General features: G+C 36.8%; 1 long non-coding RNA gene across 1 annotated transcript; it reads right to left on the bottom strand.

Moving 5' to 3' along the window:
- Window positions 1-3,962: 3,962 nt before the first annotated feature.
- Window positions 3,963-9,255, bottom strand: LOC146518207 (uncharacterized). Its single transcript, XR_014874230.1, has 2 exons — window positions 8,303-9,255; window positions 3,963-8,139 (listed from the first exon to the last, which is right to left on the bottom strand). It is a non-coding gene; the product is annotated as an uncharacterized LOC146518207 (long non-coding RNA).
- Between the last annotated feature and the right edge of the window lie 2,930 nt (window positions 9,256-12,185).

Below are 12,185 nucleotides of genomic sequence, written 5' to 3'. Positions count from 1 at the left end.
GATTGAAACTGTCAGAGAAAACGGCAGCCTCGAGTAAGCCAGGATATTAGTTTACAGAGGCTGTTAAAATTATATGTCTAACGTTAAATGTTGGTGACACAATAATTTCATCCTAATGGTACTGACATATTCATAGGGTTAATTTTTGAGACAAAATATCATGAGGTAGTCATGATTTTGCAAATATTCCAAGCAACAATGGTGATACAAGATCACAGGTGAAATTGGATGATGACTTGTTGGTTCATTACTGTATTTGAAGCACATGTGTGATTGCATGTATTTGGAATGTCTCACTGTTATTTATCAGGTGACAGAAGCAGCTCTGCCATGTTGTAGCTCGGACAGAGGTGAAGAGGCAAGGTCACAGGTGACTGACTGATGAGTGGTGCTATAGATTAACTAGTATTTATTATCATGACAGTTGTTAGGCTGCTGATGTAAATTGATTCATTAGTGTATATTTGACAAAGAATCTGAATTGACACGTCTCACTTTCTATTAGAGATGGCACGATACCACTTTTTTATGTCCGATACCGATACCGATATCATAAATTTGGATATCTGCTGATACCGATATGAATCCGATACAGTGTGTTTTTTAATCAATAAAAGTTTTTTTAATATCTTGCTGCATTTTGTATAAGTTCATACTCAAGTTTAAATAAATAACAACACTAAAGCTATTCTGTTATACCTGTATGTAAAAAATACACTGCGCCCAAAATATTTCATAGTTCAGCAATACTGATCAATCTAATAAACTTAAACCTGCTCCATCCTCCCTATTCTGGTATTTTAAAGAGTACTTAGCAGAAATATTAAGCAACCTAACTAATAGGGTTGCAAACTCCCAGCAAAAAAAAAAAAGGGAACCACCCCCCACCTCATGATGCTTAATCGATGTACTCAAATTTAATTTGATGCAGGGGGGAAAATGCACAGAAATAAATTATTTTTCAAGAATAATTAAATAGATTCAACATCTTTCTTCAACAGAATTGCAGACTGCACAGATGGTACTTTCCCAAAGGAAAAAGTAGTATAGCTTACTAGGGTATATTAGACTTAACAGTTACTATACACAGTGATGGACTTCTATATATTTTACATCAGATTAAAACTTTGGGTGTAAGAGTCAGATAATTATTTATTAAAAGCTAAACATTTTAAATGAGAATAAGAAAGAAAAGTATGTCTTTGTGCCCCCTTTTCCCTGTTCATGCCCTATCGGCCCCCCTGGCTAAACTTTGCTAGATCCGCCCCTGCACAGTTACCAGCTGTCAGCTACATAGAAAAGGATCCTGGTGTAGAAAGTAATATTAAATAAATTCTAACAACAGCTGATCAAGCTTAATAGTGCGGCTGTTGTTCAGCCGCTGGTTTCCTCTTTCTGGTGCAAAGTGGGCCAAAAACAAAGAAGAGAGACGGACTCGCAACAGAAAAGCCGATCAGCTGATCATTGATCAGTTTCAGATTGAAGTAGCAGCAGGAGAGAGAGAGAGAGAGAGAGAGAGGCAGTCACTCCATATATCGGTTGTTAAGCTTAACGCTGGAATGCTTTACAAACATTCAGAGATGAGCTTACACACTTGCTTTACTTCTCTCTGGGAAAACTTCCTCGGAGATGAAATAATGGTTTGGTAGCTAGCGAAGCTACAAATACACACAGCCGCTCTATCACTTGATGCATACTGCTGCAACTGCTATGGTTATGAGGCGAGTTATGCCGTGTAGCAAGTTTTGTGAGGTGCTTTTTTGATATTTAATGGATCGGATTACATTTATTATTTCTCACCGATATCCGATCCAGTAATTTGGGTCAGTATCGGACCAATACCGATACATAATATCGGATCGGTCCATCTCTACTTTTTATATGGCATGAATCAATGTGTTATTTTATCAGGTGGCAATATGTCCTAGTGCAGTCAGAGGGAAGAGCCAGGGCCAAAGCTGAGGCACATCAAGCACACAATAATAATAATTTTAATCTGAGGATAAAACGCATGTACTGAGGCTGAAAGAAGCTTCAGTGCTCTCAGAAGACTAAAAAGATGGCTAAGGTTAACAGTGACTCAAATGAGATTAAACAATGCTGCTGTATGCCATGTCCACCAGGAGAGACTGGACAGTATAGATGTAAAACCAATATGCCAGCAGTTTATCTCAGTTAATGAGAGGAGCAGGCATGTGTTTGGCTCCTTCACATAGTGGACATTGAGTTGTTGTGTGGGGCACCAGTAGTCCATGTCTGTTGCTGTAACAGTAGTTCATGTTTGGAATAAAAAATCCCAGCTCACTGATTTGATCGGGCAACAGTGTGCCTAAACTGTTGCATAATTTTGCTGAGAGATCTTTTACTTTGTGGTAATCTTAGATGAGTAGTTTTATGGACAAAACCCACCAGGTTATTCAGTGTTCCCTTAGTGCCAAAATATAACAGATGTTGATGTACTATAACTGAAGTAATGTTGTTAAGTCCTTAAAGTCATATTCTTTTATTGTCATGACTGTATTTGAAGCTATTTTTATGTTTGTATGATACCTGATTTATATGAAATATGGCTGAAGTAAACTAAACTCTAAAATACTTAGTCAGTCATTTGTTTAATAGTAATTTAACATTATATAATTCACATATAAAACTATGAATTGTAATTTTAAATGGTTTAAAAGCATGTAGAATAGCATATGTAGGCAAGTATATTTCTCCTTTTTTATCAAGAAGCAAAAACAAAAAGGGGAAAAAAAGAAACAGGGCAGGGTTATTTTCAACTTTAATTTATATATTTATCTTATTCTTTCCCAATTAAATTTACCCTTCATTCTAATTTGTTGTTGTACAGTTATTTAATTTTTAACTTTAATTTTTATATTTTATTTTATTCCTTCCTAGTTAAATTTACCCTTTTTATTTTCATGATTATTTCCTATCTTATTCATCGTCTTTTTTTTCTTTAGGTCACGAGCAGTTGTCTAAGCATTTCACTGCATATCGTACTGTGTATGACTGTGTATGTGACAAATAAAATTTGAATTTGAATTTGAGATGTCTGTGTGTTGAGATGTGGTTTTGCATGTAATTTCCAGGAAAAGCCTTGAATAAAAAGCGTTTAATGAAGCGTTCGGTGGTTGAATCATCCGTCCCCACCAATGCCAAAACCAAATCTACGCCCTTGATGGGAATACTATACATGCGAGATTGTTCTTTTTTTAGTCAGACTGTTATGCAAGCAATGTGATGAGAGCGGACAGAAAATCTACCTGGGTGCTATTTTTAAATCTTAAATTCTGATATTGATTTTTCTTGTTTGGCTTTTACTTTCCCAAAAGTCTTACTCAGAAGAGTGACTGTGATGGGTCATCATGTTCAACGGGGTTTTAACACAAGCAGGCAAAACACACGACTTCAGCTCAGCTTCGACAGAGAAGCATCTCCAAAACACCCAGACCTCATAATCAGACAACAAGCTATACGTTTGAAGCCAAGCACAGCCATGCAAATAAGTTATTTTGCCTTCTTGGGTTTCTATTTTAAACACAAATAGGACTGTTAGTGACATGAAACCATTTATTGTGAACCCTTCCTAACAGAACAGATCACCAAGTGCTCCAAATGTTTGAGTTCAGCTATTTCATAAAAACAAAGATGGCAAACTAAGAAGAAAAAGTGTCACTAGAACAATCAGAGCAGGCCTGTGCACTTCACTTCACACGGCATAACATGTCAATACCAAATCCCTTACAGGTGACGGTAAAGGTCATAGGACACGATTAACTTAATTTTCTTCCTCATTCAGCCCACATGCTCCACGGAGGGGGGAATCCTGAAACACATCATTCCCATGAGGATAAAAATGTGTCGTCAGGACAAAGCTGATCAGCTAGAACAACTTTGTATTCATTTATATGCAACCAACAACATAAAATAAGCTGGTTTATGTTTTTCCTTCAGTATTTAATTTTATTTATTTATTTAGGACAGTGCATGTTAATGAACATAAATGTAAAAAAAATTACATGAATGTAAACATACCAGATTATAGCCAAGGGCTAATTTCCATCTGTTGTCCTTCAACATAAAAAATAGACATAATAATTCATAAAAATTCATCATTCATTCATAATAAAGACTCCATCACCAAACTTACACATACACACCATTCTGTTCCCAAATAAAACATTAAAACTATACAACTTATACATGATCACACACTTTCAATGTATGTCACTCATAGATGTACTAATCATTCCAGAAATTTTTTATTTTTATGTTATTAATACTATACATGCGAGATTGTTGTAACTTAACATTAACTTAACATTATATAATTCACATATAAAACTATGAATTGTAATTTTAAATGGTTTAAAAGCATGTAGAATAGCATGTGTAGGCAAGTATATTTCTTCTTTTTTTTTTTTATCAAGAAGCAAAGATGAAAAGGAAAAAAAAGAAACAGGGCATGGTTCGGTGGTTGAATCATCCGTCCCCACCAATGCCAAAACCAAATCTACGCCCTTGGAACCACAGCATAACAGAGCTAATCACCGTAGAAGTGAATGGTTAAGGTTTTCCTTTCATTTGCCAGCTTTAAATAAAAGAAAATGTTAAAAAGTAAATTCCAATAACTGCTTTATTTTTTGATCTCACTGACTGGTCTATTTCATGCCACACAATAATATATTTGCTGGTAAAAATATACCTTTAGTTTTATGTGTTGGTGTGTGTAACATGAAACAAATGTATAAATGATTTGCTTTTTCTCTACACTAACTCACATGTCAAACTTACAATGTCTTTACTTTCTCAAAAAAATTTGCATGTGTAGGTGTAAATATAGCAGGCACAGCAACACGTATCTTGTGCACATGCCAATACACAGACTGCCACACCTTCTGCAGCACCCATGCTCAAAACAAAAATAGTGAAGGCAAATATTTTCTGCTGAGACCGAACAGTCTGTGTCTTAACAGAGTGTAAAGATCCAAAGATGATTTATAATTTCAAAGAACAGAATTTGCTTGGTCATTATGATGTGTGTATCCACATAGCAGCATAAACATGGAGGCACAGATAAGGAAGGAATGCTACAACTGCGCCATAAGTTTATTTGAGCCAAATCTCAACGCGAAAGCCAAGTTTCCTTTTTTTTTATATGCAGCCAGTTTTGTGCAAAAGGCTGGGCTGTGTGTTACAGGTAAGCTACATGGCTTTCAACTACACCTGCAATTCTAATGTAAAATTAAATAAAAACAGAGTGTAGAAAATGGAAACACATGAAATGTCTAAATTAAGACATTTTGCCATTTAAAGAAAAAAAATAATGGTTCATTATGACCTAATGGCAGCAACACGTCTCAAAAAGTTGGGCTGAAAAAGTACGTGTTGGTTTATAAAAGCAGCTGGAGGAAAATTTTGCAGCTAATTAGGTTAATTTGAAACAGGAAAACCTGGACACCATATCCTCTGGGCTAAAGAGGAGAGGGACCATCTGGCTCATGGTCAAAAGCCTGCATGGTATGGAGGTAGACCAGTGCTTATAGAACTGGCACCATCAATGCTGAAAAATGCTCCCAGTCAGATAACATCTTTCTCAGGAAAGGCTTTGCATATTTCAGCTAGACAACGTCAAACCGCACACTGCATTTATTACAACAACATGGCTTTGTAGTAGAAGAATCCAGGAGCTGAACTGAGCTGTCTGCAGACCAAACTTTTCATTAACTGAAAACATTTGGGACACAATGAAATGAAAAATATGACAACTGCTAGACTTTTGAGAACTAATGTAACAGACAAGAAGGGGACAGCATTCTTCTCCCTGAAGTCCTGTAAACAGAGTCCTCAGTTCCCAGACGGTTAGAGACTGTTGGTAAAAGAAGGTGGGATGTTACACAGTGCTATAATGGCTGTGCTACTTTTTGACCCCAACTGTTTGAGATGTGTTCAAATTCAAAATGATATCTTTCTTAAAATGATACATTTTTCTCAGTTTACACATTTGATATACTTTCTGTGTTCTATTGTGAATAAAATACAAGTTTATGAGATTTTTGGTGGGGTTGTGCAGTGTGTCATCATGTTATCCTCAGGCTTGACTTGGCTGCAGGATAGCCCGCTTGTGCAACTGTAATCAAAAAGTATTTTGCTTAATTAAACTGAACTGTTAATAATCAGTATATTTGGTCCCTGATGGGATTTTCATTACAAAGCATGGTCTCCATTGAAATAGAATTCGAAACCCTCCCAGGAACGATACTTGCACAGTCACTGAGAAGCGTTAGACCAGTTAATTTACTTACGGTGACTTGCATTCACTGACATGTCTCATGAGAGTATTTGAATATTTTTCATTGTTCAGTTTATCTACAACACACCTGTTATTTTTGTTACCATTCATAATAATAATTCAGGTTTCAAATAAACAGCTCTCATTGGCCGTGCCGGGAAAAGCAATGCGGTGTGAGTTTAAAGAAGCCTTTTGGTAACCGAGCGATCCTCTGTGAGTCACTGCGTAATCCTCTCCAGGATGCCTTCTATTGTCTGTCAGTGGGCATTTGAGAGCTGACGTCACCGGGATCTGCTTTAAAGAGCAGAGATCACAGGCAGAGGATGAACAGCTCAGAGCGAGACAAAGGGGCCTGTGAAGGGTTAAAAGTACACAAAGCATTCCTCCTCTGCCGTTTTCCCAGGGACAGACAGAGACACAGCGAGGTACAGTGATGCTCAGACACCGAATGAGCTTCACACAGACCAAAGAAAACAGCAACACATGAGAAACGCAACGTAAGACTTTTTACACGGATGTGACGCTTTCTCACACACGAGATGGCCACGATGTAAGATGTCAGAGGATTCTCAGGTTCACTTTAACAGTTTCCATACATGCAATTAACCATTTTCTACTGACTGCTTCATTAAACGCTTTTTATTCAAGGCTTTTCCTGGAAATTACATGCAAAACCACATCTCAACACACAGACATCTCAAATTCAAATTCAAATTTTATTTGTCACATACACAGTCATACACAGTACGATATGCAGTGAAATGCTTAGACAACTGCTCGTGACCTAAAGAAAAAAAAAGACGATGAATAAGATAGGAAATAATCATGAAAATAAAAAGGGTAAATTTAACTAGGAAGGAATAAAATAAAATATAAAAATTAAAGTTAAAAATGAAATAACTGTACAACAACAAATTAGAATGAAGGGTAAATTTAACTGGGAAAGAATAAGATGAATATATAAATTAAAGTTGAAAATAACCCTGCCCTGTTTCTTTTTTTCCCCTTTTTGTCTTTGCTTCTTGATAAAAAAGGAGAAATATACTTGCCTACATATGCTATTCTACATGCTTTTAAACCATTTAAAATTACAATTCATAGTTTTACATTTGAATTATATAATGTTAAGTTACTATTAAATAAATGACTGACTAAGTATTTTAGAGTTTAGTTTACTTCAGCCATATTTCATATAAATCAGGTATCATACAAACATAAAAATAGCTTCAAATACAGTCATGACAATAAAAGAATATGACTTTAAGGACTTAACAACATTACTTCAGTTATAGTACACCAACATCTGTTATATTTTGGCACTAAGGGAACACTGAATGACCTGGTGGGTTTTGCCCATAAAACTACTCATCTAAGATTACCACAAAGTAAAAGATCTCTCAGCAAAATTATGCAACAGTTTAGGCACTATTGCCCCGATCAAATCAGTGAGCTGAGATTTTCTATTCTAAACATGAACTACTGTTACAGCAACAGACATGGACTACTGGTGCCCCACACAACAACTCAATGTCCACTATGTGAAGGAGCCAAACACATGCCTGCTCCTCTCGTTAACTGAGATAAACTGCTGGCATATTGGTTTTACATCTATACTGTCCAGTCTCTCCTGGTGGACATACAGCAGCATTGTTTAATCTCATTTGAGTCATTGTTGACCTTACCCATCTTTTTAGTCTTCTGAGAGCACTGAAGCTTCTTTCAGCCTCAGTACATGCGTTTTATCCTCAGATTAAAATTATTATTATTATTATTGTGTGCTTGATGTGCCTCACCTTTGGCCCTGGCTCTTCCCCTCTGACTGCACTAGGACATATTGCCACCTGATAAAATAACACATTGATTCGTGCCATATAAAAAGTGAGATGTGTCAATTCAGATTCTTTGTCAAATATACACTAATGAATCAATTTACATCAGCAGCCTAACAACTGTCATGATAATGAATACTAGTTAATCTATAGCAACAAATCATCAGTCAGTCACCTGTGACCTCGCCTCTTCACCTCTGTCCGAGCTACAACATGGCAGAGCTGCCTCTGTCACCTGATAAATAACAGTGAGACATTCCAAATACATGCAATCACACATGTGCTTCAAATACAATCATGAACCAACAAGTCATCATCAAATTTCACCTGTGATCTTATCCTGGCTTACTCAAGGCTGCCGTTTTCTCTGACAGTTTCAATCAAAATTAGAAATGCTACTGTGGGAGACTGAGATAACTAATAGTGCTGCATGTTGTGCAGTTCGTTTCCAAAACACGTTATTAATGGGTACATACAATTTTAGACTGATGTGGGCCAAAGCCTAGCATAGCCTGTAATGTTATTATGACGGACACATTTTATGAGTGAACTTGGCTTTAAATAACTTACAGGTTTCTTTGAAAAATACTTTCTTATATCCAAGTTCTTGCTTTTTGCTGCCGTCCTCCTCTCCTCCTCGCAGCGCAGGCTTGCCGCTGCTAAAACTAAACAGAGCTCCCTGAAAGGCACAGCTAATCACATTGGTCATATTTGTCACATGACGTAGGACTCCAGTAGAGAACGTAATTTAACTCTTTCTGCACCGCTGGGCGAATGAGACGCTGACAGATCGTTTTTTCTTTCTATCGGGTTAGTTTTTCTTTACTCGAAGAGATCAAATTATTGGTGGGAACAATTCAATAATCGCTGGATATTGGTGGGGACATGTCCCTTCCAACCATGCCAAATCTACGCACTTGATTTATGAAACCAGTAAACACTTTCTTGATGGGTTTATGATTTTAAATGTTCTTTTTAAAGTCTTCCTCTATCACTGTGAATTTTATCTTGTAAATGATGGTTTTGTTTAGAATAAAACACATAATAAAATGTGGTATGCTTTAGGTTGTAAAAATGTCTGCCGTATGGACCAGCAGTGCTGGTTTTCCATTATAATTCACCCATCCTGCATTACAGTTTTTCTCCATTGGTTTGGCTCATTTCTTTAAACAGAAATTACATTCTCAAAACTTTAAGATCATTTGGCAAAACACTCTTACAGTTTAGCACAACACTATAGCTCATCTGCAAAAGCTCATATCTCTTCCAAAACTGTTCACTCAGGCTTCAATCTAAATCTCTTTCTCATTTAAACAGTCAGTGTCTCCAAAATAGCAAAGATCCTTCTCAATAGCTTTGGCTCATTTCTCGACACAGATCGGACATTCTCATCATTCTTGGTGCTTTTGTCAAAATAAACCTGGATGGTTGATCACAACAACATGGTCCACCTGCAAAAGCTCATATCTCCCCTAAAACAGTTCACTCATGTGTCAAAACTACATTTCTTTCTAATCTGAATAGTCAGTGCCCCCAAAATGCATCGTCCCTTTGGCATTGTGTGAGTACTGCCATACAAAATGTTTAGATGTTTTGTCACTATGGCAGAGGACCAACAATATACAACAGAAAAGAGTAGCCTCCAAGGTTTGACATCACAGATTGCACTCACACTACCAAGGAAATTATAACCATTTTTTATTCACATGCAAAAGAAAGTTTCATACATATGTAAAAAGAAAATGTACATTACAGTAGTAAATTGTATGAACACAAAATCAAAAAACAAGGACTTATTCAGTGGTCGCTGTACTCATTCTCCCGCTGCACAGTGACTGGAATACTTCTCTAAACTGTATAAATTATGTAATTCCATAGTTTACAGTAATTTGTACAATATATTTCTTGTCATATTTAGTATCAAAACATTCCACTAGTCCTCTCCACCTGCTAGTATAGACCTACCACTGTAGGCAGATGCACACAAAATCTCTATAGTAAGTTATACATTTTTTGCCTCACGCACAGTGCCCTGTCCTATACAACATATAATTCCATTATAGATTACATAGAGTACATACCTGTTTTCCCTGCGAAAGGTTTGGATGATGGAGGAGACTGTAGAGCGAGACACATTAGGCTGCACTCGACGACCTGCCTCTGACATTGTGAGGCCATGGTTTATGACATGGTCTATAATTGTGGCCCGAATTTCATTCGGGACAGCACAGTGTCTTCGCACTCCTCTTCCCCCTATTCCTCCACCACGCATTCTCAGTCCTCCTCTTCTTCTTCTTCTTCTTCTTCTTCTTCTTCCTTGAGGAAGAACTTCCCCTTGTCCGTTTGCTTGGCCTTGTCTATCCATGTTCAGAGATCGGACTGGCTCTGGTCAAGCTCTATACATCTGTGTTTGGCAGCACACAATCATGGAACACACCTGTGTGTGACACCTAGTTTCACCTGACTGTCAATGACTGTCATCAATTTATCAAATATTCAAAGAAATTCATATTTGGTATTCATGGTATTATGTTCTTGACCAATTTTGACAATTGAACAGACGGTTGTGCATGCGAGTACTTATACAATGAAATCATGCTGACATGTTTTGGAGAGAATGATCATTAGACTGAGAATCAACTAATCAGTTTAGATCTACAAGATCTATTCATTTGGAAAATGTGCTAAATGTGGGCTAACTGTGTAACTGTAGGCTACTTGTACTTAATCATTTGCAAAGATGCACTGAGACAATTGAGACATGTACTAAAGCATTTGCCATTTGATAAAATGAATGAGAAATGCCATTCTGTTGTGAACATTTGCCAAGAGGTTTGGAGGTTTGTCCATGTTATTTTGAGAATGTAATTTCTGTTTCAAGAAATGAGCCAAACCAATGGAGAAAAACTGTAAAAGGCACTTAAAAAAAGTCACGTTTTTTTTTAACACAGACAACAACATTTATGGATTCTGTATATCTGCGTTTTTCTTTACATGGTAGAGTTTTATTCCTACTATTTATTTGTTCGCTAGCAATGATTTTCAAAACAGTTCCTGAACTTATGCAGTGATTTCAACCACATAATCACATTAGTCGTTACTGCAGAGACTGGAGATCATAGCACTCAGTGCTTGTTTTCACCACTTTGAGATTTCGCTGGATTCTCTAAATATTTTAATGATATTATGTGCTGCAGTAAAAATGACCAAATTCTTTGCAATTTTACTGTGATAAACCCAATTATTAACATTTTTGTTCATGCAGTCTTTCTCAGACTGGTGAAAAGAAGTTAAATCAAACACTGGAGAAGTTTTGTTCTCTGAAACACACCATCTGTTGAAATGTATTATCACTAATCATGTTTCCTTCTGCTATTTTTAATTAAACATGAAATTAAAGTGAAAAAAACATATACTTTACAAAGAGAATGTATTATTTTTTTACTTCTGTAAACTGATCAGGTTTCATCTGGACATGGCCTTTGTATAATAAAAGACTGTAAAACTGGGACAGCTCGCCTGTCTGAGGCCTGGTCTGTGTGAGGAATGTTATTCATATTTTTTTTTATTCTATAATATTTTTGGGCATCTTTTTCTTTATTACATGGGACATGTTCAGAAAGTGGGGAAAGAGTGAGATGGAAAGAACACTGGAGAAGGACTGCAGCCTTTAGTACACAGACTGACTGCTCATCCAGGTGAGTTGTTTTTAGGTGATCAAATTGTAGATCAAATGGCGTTACTCAGACTGCAGGCTAAACTGACCCCTGACCCTGTAAGACCCCTTTCCCTTCCCTCTCTCTTCAGTCCAGCCTCTGTCTGGTTCATACCCTCCTATTGACAGAGGAGTTTGTTGAAAATTGGATTAAACTATTATATAAATTAGCTTATGTATTAAATTTTTCTTTGTGCAGAGAGGCTGACTGATTGGTGTTAATGTAGTTCTTTGCTGTAGGGGCAGAAACAGCAGTCTTTGTCCACGTGCTCGGCCACAAACCTTCTCACAAACTTAACACTGTCCATCTTCCAACGACCATCTTCCTCTTGGCTGAGGGGAA

This window comes from Neolamprologus multifasciatus, chromosome 5, assembly GCF_963576455.1.
Source record: "Neolamprologus multifasciatus chromosome 5, fNeoMul1.2, whole genome shotgun sequence".
Classification (NCBI taxonomy): domain Eukaryota; kingdom Metazoa; phylum Chordata; class Actinopteri; order Cichliformes; family Cichlidae; genus Neolamprologus; species Neolamprologus multifasciatus.
The sequence above is the reverse complement of the archived record's forward strand: the minus strand, read 5'-3'. Positions and strand labels throughout refer to the sequence as shown.